The 17135-nt window shown below is 43.8% G+C and overlaps 1 protein-coding gene across 1 annotated transcript in view; it reads left to right on the top strand.

Annotated features, from left to right (window-relative positions):
• Nucleotides 1–2708: 2708 nt before the first annotated feature.
• The window catches only part of LOC308331715 (glutamate receptor ionotropic, kainate 5-like), a gene marked incomplete at its 3' end in the record, with an annotated part of 177684 nt that continues 163257 nt past the window's right edge, over nt 2709–17135 (top strand). The window contains exon 1 of the mRNA XM_080787207.1: nt 2709–2797. The remainder of the gene's footprint in view (nt 2798–17135) is intronic.

Below are 17135 nucleotides of genomic sequence, written 5' to 3' on the forward strand. Positions count from 1 at the left end.
TTGGAGTTTCATGTCACTGCCTAGGTGGGGGGTGGGGACCCTGATGTAGAACCAGGCACAACCAAGGTGTGGAATCAAGTGCACTGCTGCTCGAGTTTTGACGCAAACCTACTAGCCAGGGTGACACTGGATTAACTCTGGCTATCTGGTTTGTGTTCATCCAGGATTGCTGTATGAGACTAACAGTGACTAACATTAGGTGGTATGGATTTGGAGCCATGTAGCAACAACACGGACACCCAGCGGGAACCTTCCAGAAAGTTTTGTGCAAAAGCCCCAGTATGAGCCATTTTTAACAATCTACTCTAAGACCTGCTGGATGTTTTGACACAAGCCCTCTTATTCACACACACATACACACACACACACACAAAACTAATACACATCAACACGTTTTGTACACATACTTACGGACACATAATCACACACATTGTAAACATACATACTGTACACTACAGTTACCCACAAACACACATTCGCTTACATCTGCACACATAATATATTACACACACACACACACACACACACACACACACACACACACACACACACACAGAGGAGAGCGCTGAGTGAGTAGTTGTTGAGTTCCAGGCGGTTGTTTCAGGGCCACGGCACTTCCTATTTTATTCTTTAATCTTCACATTCCCAGTAATCATCTTTTTAATTAATGGCAACAGAGGCGTGAAATCTGTTCCCAACGCAAACCCCCCTCCCCCCCTCCCGCTGAGACACACCTGAAACCAATTAGCAACAGACGATCTTAGATGCAGATGAGACACAGAAGAGGACACAAAGAGAATATTGGATAGAAGGTTGAGGAAGAGGAGGCAGAAAGAGTAACAGAAAAGTGTGAATGCATTTAACTCGACGAGAGGGGGAGGGGAGGGGGAAGAGAGGGGGTTCTTAAAGACAAAAGCAGAAGAAGCTGAGAGGGGGGTTTGACAGACGAGGACAGCTAGGCTATGGGTGAACTTGGATCAGCTCAAGTTCAACAGCTCCAGACTCGATGTTAGAGTGACAGACAGCCATCTGCAGCAACGCTCACTGACGCTATATGCACAGAGGCAGAGATACAGAGGTATAAACAGAGAGAGAGAGAGAGAGAGCAAGCAAACAACAGAAATTCAGACAGGCCGATATAGGAAGAGATAGAAACATAGAGAGGCATGGGTATAGATAGAGAGAGAGAGAGAGAGAGAGAGAGAGAGAGCGGGATAGAGAGGCATAGAGAGTCAGAGAGAGAGAGAGAGAGAAACATAAAGAGGCATGGGTATAGAGAGTCAGAGGGGGGAGAGAGAGAGAGAGAGAGAGAGAGAGAGAGAGAGAGGCATGCAGGTATAGAGAGTCAGAGGGGAGAGAGAGAGGCATGCAGGTATAGAGAGTCAGAGGGGAGAGAGAGAGAGAGAGGCATGCAGGTATAGAGAGTCAGAGGGGAGAGAGAGAGAGAGAGAGAGAGAGAGGCATGCAGGTATAGAGAGTCAGAAGGGAGAGAGAGAGAAGCGATAGGGACCTTCAGAGAGATTGGACCGTTGCCACAATCGGGGCCAATTAATGAAATTTGATTATATGCCTTAATCTTGGCAGTCAGGTGGAAAACAGACAGGGTGAAAGACTAGAGAGAGAGAGAGAGACGTGCAGCAGAGCTGACACCAGATTCTACACACCATTATCTCCATCCTATCATAATTACGTTTGTACACGCACGCACGCACGCACACACGCACACACGCACGCACACACCCCAAATATCAAAAAGCTTCATTCTGAAGTGCTTGTTGATGCCGAGACCAGGAAAGGCCATCACCCTTCCATCTTTGCCAAAAGCTCAAGAGAGAGAGGGGGAGGGGGGGAGACAAAAGAAAGAAGTGAGCGATAGAACGAGGGAGAGAGAAAAGCAGTGTGAGAGAGAGAGAGAGAGAGAGAGAGAGAGAGATAGAAAGCCACGAGGAAGAAGCCATTTGTTCTCCCTTTCAAGGGACACGCAATGTTCTTTTCTCACCTTGACAACACACACACACACACACACACAGCAACAGTGCCAACACGCGACACATAACACATTACTTTTATTGAACTTCCACTGGGGACCGAACTAGAAACACATTTTGCTTCCTCTCCCTCTCTGTCCGTTGCTCAGCGCCAACCAGACCAATCCCCCCCCCAAACACACACACACACACACACACACACACACACACTTTATTATTTTCTTTCGTAAAGTCCCCGGTTTTTTGTCCCTCTTTTTTCCACCCCACCTGCTGACCCTAAGGGAAAAGATGAACAGCCCTGCTGAGAATCTCTTCCTCCCCATCATGACCACAGAATAACAACAAGAACACAAGCAACACGCGCACACACGCGCGCACACACACACACACACACACACACACACACACACACACACACACACACACACCGTCACAGAATGTTCCCTTTTTAATCAATGAAGGGTGGCTCCACTGCCCGCGTTGCGTTGCGTCTCCGTCACCATTAAAATTGAACCGGTTCGTTTTTTTACGCACGCGACGGAGACGCAACGCGCCCAAACGCGCCCGGTGGAGCCCTGGCGTGAGAGAGAGACAAAAAATATTTTTTTTGTTGATTTTTTTCTTCTCCATCCCCACAGACTCACACAGTTCCCCGAGCGACAAGTCCTCTTTCCGCCCGTCCGCCGTCTCCTCCTTTGTGGATCCTATACTCATCTGTTGATCTGCGGGCCCTCCTGGGAGCCTGGCTGGCTGGCTTCCATCCCAGGGAATCTTTTGATATCGGCTCCTGGTGTCGTCATCTTCATTCTGTGAGTACAGCCACCCCCCCACCTCTCTCTCTCTCTCTCTCTCTCTCTCTCTCTCTCTCTCTCACACAGTGAGAGAGTGAGAGTGTTTCGGATTTGGGCAGGAGTTTTTTTAGACTGTTACCTGGCAGAATCATAAAGTACACCCTTCAAGCATTAAGTTAAAACAGGTGGTGTCAAAAAATGCACTCTATGCGTGTGGACCCATTGTGAGTTTGTAGCTCTGCTATTTTTAACTAACCAAACAACTATAAATCAAGCTTAAAAAATCAATAGCAACAGCACTCAGTTTAAGAGATTCGTGTACTACTGTATGTGTGCGTATCCGAAATGACCGGGCTAGTGTGTGCAATTGTCTGCAGTGTGCACGTGAAGGTGTGTTGGCATACATGTGGCTATACTTCCATTGCGAGTGCGTACAAGTGGCTGAGAGTGAATGTGATCTGAATGTTGATGTGGACTAAGCAGGGCTTTGTGCTTTTTAAGACATTCAGATCCAGTGGTGCACAATAACTAAGTACATTTACTGTACTCATGAACTGTACATACTATACTTATAATTTGTTATACTTCTAATCCACAACATAGACATAAACATTAGAGGCAAATGGGCCTATTGTACCAATAGAATTTTACTTTTACTTTGCAGATTTAGATTTTTTTTTTTTTTCTCTACAATTTAAAAATAGAAAACTCTGTTCTGTCACAACAGTGTCACATCTTGTACAGTAGATCTGCTATATTTTGGACGAGAATTCAGTACCAAAAGTAAAAGTACAAGTTATTCTTCATAACGTGTACTTTTACTTTTGGTACAGAGTATTTATGTATTGCTACTTTGTTTTACTTACAGTAAGTAAACATCACACCTGTGTGAAGTGAGGGCCGCTCTTATCATCGTACACCATCATAATTTAACAAAAATACCGATTTGCTCGTCTACATATGACATAAATTCTCCATTCATTGTCAATATAGGTGTTTGTTCTACTGGCTTTGGCTCTGTTGACAGCTAAAACGTTCTAAGGTGGTCATTGTGGGTGGAGTTAAGTACCTATTGTCCCTCCCATTGTCACACCCACTTCTATCCAGCTCTAAGGTGTTAAAAATGTTGTGAATATTGAAAGGGACTTTTCTCAGCTTTGGGTGAAAGGCCCCAATCATTTTAAAATGGTTATATCTCCTTCAATTATTGTCCAATTTCATTGAATGATACATCATATGAAAGCTTACATTCTGTACTTTAATAATATGTAATAATCTGTAATCTGTAAAAATAGAGTTGAGGACCAAAGTGCTGGCCTGTGTCACATATGTGAATATAGGAGGGGCTAGCGCCCCTCAAAACAAGCTTGTTGGAGGACTGTATGTTGGCTGTAATATGCCGCGGTGACGTAAGCAGAATCCATACACTTTAATGCCTTCTGCTGGCAGATAGAACCACTCCCGCTGTCTGGAATCTGCCGACTGCGGTGCCATACACTGCCATAATTCCATATTGTGAATGTGAACTGTTGAACTTGTGACGTAGGCTTATATACAGTAGCCTATTTGCACAGTTTGTGGAGATGAAGGGAAGGAGACAGACAGAGATACTTAGTTACTGGTTGTAGTCTACATATTATTTAGATAGTCCAGACTATTTGTATAGGACAATACATTATGTCACAGGAAGAACACCCAAAATGTCATGAATAATTTGTGCGCACGCACGCACGCACAATCAGTAACCATTTTATGAAGGAGAAACCAAATAATGAAGATTATGCCTTCAATATTATCTGTGCGTCATGGCACTGTTCCCTGATGGTCATCGCTAGGGACACAGGCATCAGTAAGCAGGAACTGGGGATGGCGATGAAGGACCGGGAAGTCTGGCGTGTTATTGTGAAATCCACGATCTCGACCGCGGTAGAAAAATGATGATGATCCCTCTCCTGTGAGGCTACATGTGTGCTCACAAAGGGAACAAAAGCAGATCATAGATCTGCAGCGGCGGCTGTCTCTCGGTATGGAGAGACATGTGTGTTTGTGTGTAGATGTGGTGTGGGGCTACAGTCCTTTTGTATGGGAGTGCATCTCTCTGTGTGTGGCTGCGGGTGTGCATGTGTGTGCATGCGTGTGTGCGTGCATGCGTGTGTGGGCCAATACCTCCTCTGTCACCGTCAGTGGCAGCACACTGCTGGGTCCTGTCGATAATTGGGGGGAACCATATTGATATTCTGCTCGGCGCGCAAGATGAAAGAAAATCAACCCCGTTGGCCGCTAATCGCACGCTGTTCGAGCAGATAGAATTGGGCAAACATCGGGGCCGTGAAGAAGTCAGTTTGTTCTGGATTCAGTTGACTTGCAGATGTGCGCAAAGTGTGGAAAAACGAGGAGAATTTACCTTGAAATGGGATGACACGTTTGTGTTCGTGTGAGGTGTGTCTTCAAGGTGGCACAGTAGTGGTGAGAGCAGAACAGAAAACTGACGAGTTCAGTCCTCCTGATGCCATGTGTTGTGTCACCAGTGTCCTTGAGACACCCTCTCTCTCCATATAGAGTTGGCCGAGTTGTGGGCGTGTGTGCGTGTGTGCGTGTGCGTGTGTGTGAGAAAAGAAGAAAGCAAAACACAAACAACACAAATCATAATCTTTTTATTGCATTTCTTAATAAAACATAATTAAGTATGTCTTTTAAAGTAAGTCCCTCTCTCTGCCTGTCACGGTGGGAACATTTTCACAATGGTAGAAAGGATTGTACGCACACTGCAAGCAGAGCACATCCACTTTCAATGTGATCCCATATTAATTGATCACGCACGCACGTGCACAAGCACGCACGCACGCATGCACGCACATGCGCACACACACACACACACACACACACACACACACACACACACACACACACACACAGGAATATATTGTAGAAGAAGCTAATAGCTTTTTGTCTATATTTATCCATGACCCGGGCAGCTCATGTTTTTTCACAGAACTGCACTGTTGAAATTCACTATAGATAATTATCTGTGACCCCGCAGCGCGACAGACATACAAAAAGCTAAGAGGGGATTAAGCAGCTGAGGTACCGTACGGGTATGTGGTTCCAGAGGTGACAATGTCCAACCAAAGGTCACTTTCAAGGTCAACTTAAAGCTTTGTTCTTTCATTGTTCCTCTTTGTCTTTTATATTGATATTCCATTTCTGTTAAAATGCAATATGTCTGCTGAGATTGCTCATGTCAGCGATGAGATTATATTTGAATCACTCACTGCGATTGGCATAAATCATAAAGGCGGCGTAATGTTTGTCGACTCTGCACGGGGAACGCGTCAGCAAGATTTATGTCAGCTTATCAGCGCACGACATCCGGCAATAATGCAGTAGCTCGGCGTATGTGTACGTACGTTTGTGTGTATATTCATTCACGGTATCGTGGATGCATAATTCTTGTGTTTCACGAGCACATTTGCCATGAAGGTCAAGTTGTTGGCGGTTTGTTTGCATATACTGTCACAACAAAGCGTCACTCAGTGTCTTGGATGTCTTTGGAAAGCAGAGCTTCAGAAAACTCACATTTAATTGAAACTTCTGACCTGCGTGGTTTAGTTTCATTACATTAAAGGACCTATAACATAAAATTCAACCTTATTTATTTATTTTGTGTTTTGGGGGCTCCCATAATGCATTTTCTATTCCCACAAATAACCAATTTTGAACAATCAGGCTTTCATATCATATAGGTGCTTTAATGGAAATTGCTCTCAGGAACAGCTCAACTGATTTTGTCCTCATCGTGATGTCAATGTCACCCTACTTCGTATAATTCCTCCTTCAGTCTTCAGTTCCAATTTTTCATTTCCACTTTGTTTACAATGTCCACCATTTTCCAAGCTGGCATGGAATGGAAACAAGCCTGGTTTTATCTAGCATCAGTATTTTAATGACTCAAATATTAAATAATCGGCACCACCTCAGGACATTGTGGTACTGCAGCTAAAACTGCTTTCACAGTCCAGAAAGAAATGACAAGGACTGGTTATATCAGAGTGGTGATTGAGGCTCAAACCATTAGAAATAACTTTGAGGGACATAGACAATATGATATTAAATATTAAAAGCAGTTTTAAAATGCACGTTATTTGCGCTTTAAGAGGGGAAAGGAACTGGTTGGAATAACGTGTTCCTTCCACGCGCTACGTCCAACCGGGGAAACTTCACCTGTCAGGTGAAAAGAAGCGTCTTGGACTCCTCGTGCATTGAAAGAAGCATGAGGTCAGTCCGTTGCTCTCCCCAGGTTGGCAGAGGGAGTGTAGAGCCCTGGATTACATTAGATATTTGACACTGGGTGAAATGGGTTACAAAATTGTGGGGTAAAAAAATTGGAAAATAATAATGTGTACAGGTGTAAAAGAGTGGATGAAATATTTTTTTCTTTTAGTGCAGCTACCCACAAATTTGTTTAAATAAAGTAAGAAATATCAAAAGCATTGTAAAGATTGCAACAACATATTGTTCAAATTTCAAAACAGATTTATATTCTCATCTCTCGTCTTATCTTACCATCTTTTGTATCATATTATCTTATTATATTTACAGTAATCCCATCCAATCTCATCTCACTTTCTGTCAGGCAGAAACCTTGTATCTCCATATTTCAACTTTTAATGTTATTGCATAAATTCATGCCCTGTCCTCAACTTCATCATATACAAGAGTGTTGCACAAGATCTACAAGCTCACAGCACATCGCAATGTGGTACGTTGTGAGCTTGCAGATCAGCTATTTTAATTTATTTTATTATATTATTTTTTTAATAATAATACAAAATGGTGTAGACATACAAGGTTTCCACCCGACAGCGACGGTGTGGAGCCGTGTTCTATGATTCATCTCATCTCATCTCATTGTCTACATCACCTCATTTCGCAGCAGCTTTAAAAGCGTGCAGCATGCAGCATGTGTTTACTTGGTGTTGTGGGGCTGCTCATGTGCTCTGTGATGGATGTGTCCTCAGCTCTCTCTGCTGTGATTTAGTCCTATGAAGTCATATCCATTTCATTACAGATGGTAGGAAGGCCCAACACAGCCCCTTGATAGGGATATCTATCAAACTGCATGCATGCGCACGGGCATGTGCGTGTGTGCGTGTGTGTTATGCCCAGGCCATACCAATTATTTGCGATGTGACGACACGATTGCGCAGCGGGAAATCGCAAAGGGTCTGAATTGCCCTGTTGCAGGTCGTGCAGTTTTAGGATTCTGTTGCAAGTGGTTGCAATTCATTGCATTGTGCATCGTCGGTGTGGACTTTACAACACAACCTCGCCTCAGAATTTGTACAACCTCGCCTCCACAAAGTGTGTATGTTTTGTTATCAACCAGAGCCGAATTCTTAAATTTAAAGGTATTTATGGACACAAGGAATTTGACTCTTCATTTTCCTAACATCCAAACTAACAGATACCATGGCAACACAGGACTGTCATTTTATCCACGGTTAATATACGTCAAAAGGATTATGATTATTTACAACATTCAGTTTTAAGGTTGCACCCTGACCGGCAAGATGTCAGAAGGGGCCACATTGTGTGTTTACTTTGTTGTCTCCACCAGGCCGAAGGCATGGGGAGAGAGTAAGTTTTGCACTCCGTCCGTGTGTGTGTGTGTGCGTGTGTCCGTCTGTCCGTTACCAGCTAATCTCCGGCACCGTTGGCCCGATCCATGCCAAACTTTGAACACACACTCCCTGGATGCCAACGACTAACCTGCCCACAAATCACAAACACAGTGCAATTTCCGTGAAATTATACACGCACATTTCCACTAGGCCGAGGACGACATGCACTCCCTATAGACTCTAATGGCCTCTATAGTATAGAGGCCATTTTCCCTGCATCCCTCCACATCTGCAGGTTATAGCGCCACCATGAGGCCGATTTCTGCAAAAAAAATTGTTTATGTTATGCACAGATTTCATCCAAATCTCACGCAAACCGGTACACATGATGATCATGGATTTCACAGATTCTACACTGATGGCTAAGATTGCCTTCCAAAGTTTTCAGGAGTGGCCCATTTTGTACAAAATGCTGCACATGTCCTGCTCATCCAGAATTCTATCCTCAGAGATGCTATGAGTGCTTTGCATTTCCTTAACGAAAATAAGAAAATCACACACACTCCTATCCTCCAGAAGGGCACAGGGTTACTACAGACAAGCAGTTCAGGCAAAACACTTCCGTTTTTGTACCCCGCCCCCATCAAGAAACAGCAAACGTGGCAAAGATGGAGTATATATACACAGAGTGGATACAAAAAATAAGATAATAACACACAAATACACAGATAACAAAAGATACAAAAAAAAACGTATTAATTTCACTCAGACAATGAATATACACCGTACCATTAGCACAACAAAACAAGGGAGAATTAATTTGCTGAGACACGGAGATGGAACTAATTGCATTCGAATGGGGGTACATCTGGAGATTCAGCTATATATCCTTCAGAGTCCCACCTACTTAGCATCATGTGTCAGGAAAAGTGATAGACCCTGAGGGTCAGTTAGGAACAGTGGGCTAATTTGAGGGCTACATTTCCATGGGGAATGAACTGCTAAAGGTTAACGTCAAAGGTCAATGGTTTTAGCGTGGTATGGTGTGTTCTCTGCATGTGACAGTATGGACCATTAGGAGCCATGTCCACAGAGGACCCTTTAACACCAGGGATGAACCGGCCCCGTTCTTAGCCCATGAGCCAGAGCGGAAAAATTGGAACGTTAATTACAAATTGAGTGGGCAAAACCATTGTATGTATTTGTTTTTACGCATTTGTTATTTGTTTTGGTAGGAATTCTATACCAGGCAGAGTATATACCATGCTTATCTCTTATCTCTCTTATTTAATCCATTAAATCATAGCGCCCAAGCCATTTATAGCAACGGAGCACTTTTACAGACGGACCGGATGTTATCCCGGATGTGGATGTAGCAGCTAAATGTAGCCAAAACACTGTAGGCCGTCTAACACGTGATCTTTTCTTAGAATTGGACGGGATGATTTAGATGGCGAGTTATTAACGTTTTAAGATTTTCGTCCTGGGTGTTACTAATAGAAAGGACGATTTGGCTAGCAGATGTCTTATTCAGGTGTGGTCTTTTCCTGCTGAGCATCACTTCAGCCCCGAGTTTTACTGCAGTATTATGTGCTGGTGAACACCTTGGAAGTGGTGTTTATAAGGACGTCGAAGGGGAGTTTTATGAGCATAGCGCATCATGCCGTGCACAGAAAATTGCCGGCTTTTAGATCGGCTACATGTTCAGTGCAGGACACGCCATGCAACTATAAATCAGGCTTCACACACAAACAGATTTATAGCGTACATGCAAGTAGTATATTCTAACATACATGCACAGTACCATATATACACCCTGCAGACTTCCGCACGCACGCACTCACTCACACACGCACGCACTCACTCACACACGCACGCACACACGCACTCACACACACACGCACTCACTCACACACGCACGCACGCACACACGCACTCACACACGCACGCACTCACACACCGAGTTGTGTGGGGTGCTTAGTCAGTTGTGTTCAGTGGAGCAGTACAATGCTGCTATCTTCCTTTATTGAAGCACACTGGGGTCAGCATGATGCACAGACACTGCTGAGATGCACATCCTGCTGGTGCACACAAAGATGCTACACACACACACACACACGCACGCACCCACGCACGCACGCGCACACACACATTTTCAACGCTTTATTTGAAACCACTAAATTACTGTATGTCATATTTAATCTCCGCCAGGAGATTCATGTTTTCGACCCCGTCGGTGTCCACAGCTAATCTCGCGTACAGTTCCATGCTTGGCCGATCAGCATCGTATTTATTGCGCACCACTGATAGTGTAGGCCAAAGATCTTGGTCAACAATAACTATGTAATTCAAAAAGATATATATATAGTTGCAGCATAATTGTCCATTATAGGCTAATAGGATAAACATCGGATTATACTAACTAACCAATTAACCAAACAGCAACAACACTGCTGCTCCGGCTTATGGGATATAGCAGAACTAGCAAATTGCATACATTGAAGTCTGATGTCAGATAAAAACACTGTATACATTTATGAACATACTGTAACAACCATCCACTAGGCCGAGGACGACATGCCTGCCGGTATGCGTACTCCCTAGAGGCCATGGGAAAACATTTTCCCTGCATCCCTCCACATCCAAACCCCTACTACTGTACATCTAAAGGCTTTTGCACACAGATTTTTCATATCTGTATTTTTAATCCATCATTCAATAAAAGAGTAATTGTAACCAAATGGACTTGCAGTATGGCCCTCATGCACTGTTTCTCCGTCTTTCAGCACCTCGGCTCACGCTGCACTAAAATCATTAAATCGTTAAAATAATTTTAAAATGGTGCATTTGAACCAAATGAACCATTTTGCTGTATGTTTGATGTCGAGGATGAGGATAATCAGTGACGATTCAATATAGCCTACTACTAGACAGATCTGTTGGAGGGGATGACCTCACAAACATAACCTATGAATATAGATAGGCCTACAGTAATTCTGCCTGTTATTTTTCATAAAGGATAGCACACAGTTTCAGTGTAACTTATAAAACCAGAAAAAGTACAACGTGGAACAAACTTGGTTATTTTGGGAAGGACTTAAATAGGATTGTATCAATGTTAACATGATAAGTGCCACATCATTTTCCAGACGCTCAGCTCATCTGGTACTATTATTTTCATGCTGTCTCTAACCAAATTAATCAAGTCAAATCAAATCGAATTTATTTGTAAAGCAATACAATACAATACAGTACACGGTCGCTCCTGAGCCTCTTTTTTGTTGGTGGAATTTCTAAGAGTCGCCTGTCTCCTGACCTGAAGGTCAGGAGGTCGTGATGTACTGTAGAAAGGGGCCTGTTCGTTCAGGGCTTTAAGGAGGATTTTGACCTGAGATCAGATTCTAAAATGTCTTCTACATCCTGACAGTTTTCTGAAAAAGCTATGTTTCTATGTCAGTCGTTCTTCGATTTAAAAAAAATAGTAGACCTACAAGCTCGTAGCTATGAGCTATGAGCTTGTAGATCTGATAATTTTTAAATAGCTAAAGCATAACATCATGCTAACACCAAAAGGGGTTCCCGCCCAAAATGGGTTAAGGAGGATTTTGAATTGTATTCTAAAATGAAGTGCTCCTGTGAGCTGTGAGTGGATTAGCCTGGCCCTACATGTTGTTTAGGCAACGCTAATCGACATTCAAAAGACAAGCTATCAAGCTGTGAGGGTAGGTGTTAGACCCCGAGTGAAGACAGTCAGTGGCCAATGAAATCGCAGGGGGGGAAAAATCATCAATTTGATCTCAAGGCTGTTACAGTTTTTGGTAGGCCGTCATAGGAGTATTAATTCAGCCACTATGGTCTACTCTACTCTGTAGAACCTCACTCAGCCGTTAGCATTCAGCCACTATGGTCTACTCTGTAGAACCTCACTCAGCCGTTAGCATTCAGCCACTATGGTCTACTCTGTAGAACCTCACTCAGCCGTTAGCATTCAGCCACTATGGTCTACTCTGTAGAACCTCACTCAGCCGTTAGCATATAGCTTGCTCATGGAGCGGCATTGGCTCAGGGGTAGAGTGGCCGGTAGAGCGGCCAGATGGGAAGCATGAGGTTCCCAGTTCGATCACGGGTTAGTGTTGAAGTGTCCTTGAGCAAGACTCTGAACCCCTAATTGCTCCCGATGTGTAGGTTGGTGTATGAATGGGTGAATGTAATGCACAATATAAATGCACCATTCACCATTCGGTCTATTGAGTTACAGTATTTTCAGACTGGTGAAATCTCAGAGAGGACTCAAGTTTCCCAAAAGATTCAGGGAGTAATCCACATTAGCCTCAGGTATCTCAGGAGTAGCTGGGGGGCCTCCTCCTCTCCATGGCCCAGGTTCTAGACAAGCAGAAAGCTTGCAAAAGGTCAACGGTGAGCGTGCTAGTTTTATTAGCCTCAGGCGGCTCATGAGCAACCCGGAGGCAAGGCCCTGCTATGGCCTCCCCTCGATGGCCCAGGTTTTCAACGTGCACGACATCCCGGTCTTTATAGCAGTCACATACCTAAATAACAATGTTTTAAGTCTGCGATTCCCAACCTATGGGCCGTGGGCCAACTGGTGGGTCGTTATTGCAAGTAGGCGTCCAAATAGCAATTATTGATAACATTAACATAAGACAAATTAATGTAAAAAACCCTGAAAAAAACAACACCCCCGGTTTCTGCACATACTGTACTAATATACTTTGTTGAGTGGGGTCCCTTAGAGCAGGTGTGGGACACTTTGACGATGGAGAGATGCCACACTGCCACTATTATTTTCACACTCACTCCAGAGAGCCATAATTGCATATTACTGTCGTAGCAAAAAGTCTTGAAAGGTAATATTTGTTAAAGCATTTAGTTATACAGTGTAGCTATGTTGACTTTGTTGCCCCAATACTCTTCTCGCAAAGACGCTACTGTTGCCATGGACACATTAAACAGAGAGAGAGAGTTTTTCTCGCAGAGAGAGAGAGTATTTCAGTCCTGTTGAGTCTGCTGAAACAGAGGACAGGTGGAGGACGAGGTCATGGGGGGACAGTAGTGGAAGGACAAGGTTTCAGTTCAAAGCATACCGTATCTCCCCCCATGAGACCATCCAAGCCAGCTGAGGTGCATCACTGTGTGTGTGTGTGTGTGTGTGTGTGTGTGTGTGTGTGTGTGTGTGTGTGTGTGTGTGTGTGTGTGTGTGTGTGTGTTTGTGTTTGTGTGCGTGCGTGCATGCATGCATGATGCGTCGGTGTGTATGCGCATGCGTGCGTGCATGTATGCAAACTATGCATGCATGATGCGTGCGTGTGCGTGGTGGGTGTATATGCGCATGCGTGCGTGCATGTATGCATGGTGGGTGTGTATCATTTATTGGAGCCATTTATTGGAACTAAACCATTGTTGTGTTGGTCGTTTGTCACCGGGCCCCTGACAGTGGTAGCATGGTGATTCTGTGGGACCACTATATAAACCCAGGAGATGGTTTACATTGTAACAGCAGAGATACATACAGTGGAACAGACAGACAAAGGATACAATAGTACAAGGTTATAGTGCAAGAGCAGAGACATGGAGACTGTGCTATAAGGTTATTAATGTAACAGACAGACAGCCACGCACGCACATTGCACATACATGCATGCATCAGGTTGCGATTATTTAGGATTCTGTGCTAATCGGACGGGGCTGAGTCGGCTCAATCGAACTTCAAAACGTTCGCCACAGTAACTCGCTCGCTTTAGCTCGCTTGGTGGTGGCTCAAGTTCGCTTGAGACGGCACTTCTCTCCGTCGCGGTCTTGGGGAGGTTTTCAGTGTAATTTCAGTTGCGTTTTTTCTAGTAGTGTATAATCCATGTTATTTCACGGTGTTTGGGTAAGACCGGGTTGGAAATAGACAGGCACAGACAACTCGCACTATAAAGTGCAATAGCAGTTAGAGTGTAATAGCAGAGAGACAGCGAGAGGACAGACGGATTGGTTTGACAGTAGTCTAAGAATGCATGCATTTGCAGCCTGGCCTCACTGCAGTCAGAGAGACTGATATATGAAGATATACTGCTATGCAGAAAGAGTGAAAAGGGTATGAGTAGGCACTGTAGCAATGGAGTCAAATATGCAAACACAGATATATGCCTTCCTCTGTCAGAATACTCTCTCACTTTCTCTCCTCCCCCCCCCCCCCCCACACACACACACACACATTAGTATTAATTGGTAATTGCCTCAAATTAGTGTGCGTGGAAACTATGTGAATAATGAGTATAATGCAATCTGTGCGTTATGTATGTTTTCCCAAGTGTTTATGGATATCAGTGAAAGCATTGAGAGTGTGTTTGTGCATCCGTCCGTCTGGGTGTAGTGAAAATGCACATACACATGTCAACAGACCATTTTACTCTGTGTGCGCATGTGTGTGCACGTGGAAAATGGAAATGCACATACACATGTCAACATACCATTTACTCTGTGTGTGTGTGCGTGTGTGTGTGTGTGTGTGTGTGTGTGTGTGTGTGTGTGTATTTGTGTGTCTCTATCTGCCTGTGCGAACGATTACGCCCACCTCTGACAGAAAAATGGTCACACTCATATTTGAAGCTAGCAGAGATGTGTGGAGGACACCTGCAGTGAAGCAGAAGGCTTGCCACCATTTGCTCAGCTTTCATCGCGTTACCTCAGCTTTTCCTCACAAAGCCAACTTGGCTCTGTGAGACAGCACAGTCTCATTCACACGCGAGCACGCACACGCACACGCACACACACACTGGCGCACTGTTTGCACATGCTGTACAGTGTACACACGCCTTGTTCTCACACACACAAACAGATGTACATACTGTATGAATGCTGAGGCACCGTGTCAGAGCCTGCATGCTGCTTGCTGTGTGTGTTCTGTGTTCATTCATTCTTATCTGCTCTGAAAGCTATTCAGTGGTGAATGGAGGTACGGTGGGTTGGACGCCCAGGGAGTTGGCTGGCAGAGGATTATTTAAGGAGCCTGACTGCAGGATGACCGTTTAAGGATTGTGCAAAGAATGAATTGTGAAATGCAAAGGTGTTGTTGTCGAGTCATAAAGAAGTTTCTCACAAACTAGTTGCACAAATGTTAAAGCTACAATCACTTGATTCAATGACTTAAACAGTTATTTTTTTAATCCAATATAACTAGCAAAGTGATTGGACATGGTCTCCCTACTCTGCTATTAAAATATTTCACTGAGCAGAGGTCTGAGCACAGGAATGGACATGTACTGTATTTGCTGCCATCTTTATTGCAGTTTGGACATTATTGCAATTTGCAATTACATCAGGACAATGAGACAACAGATCAAACTTATGGATTTTAGATTTAACCGCATGGCTGCAAGGAATAATAAATTATTCGCTGTAATTTACGCCAGGAGTTTTCCCCTTATTTTTTTAAATATATTTTTTATCCCACGATTTTGTAACCCATTTTTCACCCCTGTGTCAAGGAGTTTTCCCCTCATTTTGAAGAGCCAAAACTCTCGACCGGATGTTACCTTTGTTACTTACACTGTGTGTGGTGTGACTGGTGTCGGATCCATATCCGGTCTCCCGCTCGGTGATCAGAAAGGGTTACCGCGACGATTACAGCGTTAGCTATGGGCCGTTGAATAATTATGACTTGATAGCAACCCAGTGCTAATGTGAGTAGCATTATGACTTGATATATTATAACCACTATAAAAGACCAATTAGCCCTTCGCTAAGTCCCTCCCCAACCTGTTCTTGTCCAATAGGCATGTTGTCGAGGAGACATGGCAAGCCGTCATTCTCACCCATTGAGATGCATGTTAAATGACGGTATTTCTCCATATTAACTAATCAATCGTTTCAGTAACAAGAGCTTCAAATTGTCTTCTGAATCTAGTCAACCAGGCCTGCAGTAGGCTATCCACTGGACACATGTCTTCTAAATCTAGTCAACCGGGCCTGCAGTAGGCTATCCACTGGACAAATGTGCATGACATTATTTCAATAAACTAGAAATATGAGGAAATGACAGAGGGACAAAGTGTATCCAACAATCAACTTTAACGACGGTCCAACAGGAGTTTCCATGTAAAGCGTGGTAAGACTACGGTGATTAGTAACCTGGGTGGCTCAGGGAGAGAAGGATGATTATAGATTATACGTGCTATACTGTTTTGCAGTTTGTGATATTTTGTCAATTTTACTCACACAATGTGATGTCAAAACAATTCTGATATTTCAGATATTTCAGTGTATTTTAGTTGTAATGTACAGTAGCACTCCTGCAGCTTGCTGTTTCGGCACCACATCATAGATATTATGCTATAGTGCCGTGTGCTAAAAGTCTAAAGAATGCATTTGTTTCTCCTTTCCCTGTCTCTTGTCTTTGACAACTGGGGTCATTAGTTTAACAGTAACCTTTATGTATAAAGTGCAGAGTGATCATCATAATCACCTGGGTATTTCGGCATGATGTCTCTTAGAGGAAATATGAGCTCATTAGGAAGTCCGCCTGCGCTAGCTTGTCACAATGCCACAGTAGTCAAACTACTGTGAGCATTTGCTCTTTTATACTTTTTTCACCCAAGTGTGCAGTGTGTCTGTCCTATGTCTCTGTCTGTCTGTCTGTCTAAACCTTTCACTGCGTCACCTCCATGAATATTAATGGTAAAGGTTCATGTCATGGCGATGACACAAACGGACTACCGAGTCACAGAGCTTGT

This window comes from Protomyctophum bolini, assembly GCF_963924005.1.
Source record: "Protomyctophum bolini genome assembly, chromosome: 17".
NCBI classification, from domain to species: Eukaryota; Metazoa; Chordata; class Actinopteri; order Myctophiformes; family Myctophidae; genus Protomyctophum; species Protomyctophum bolini.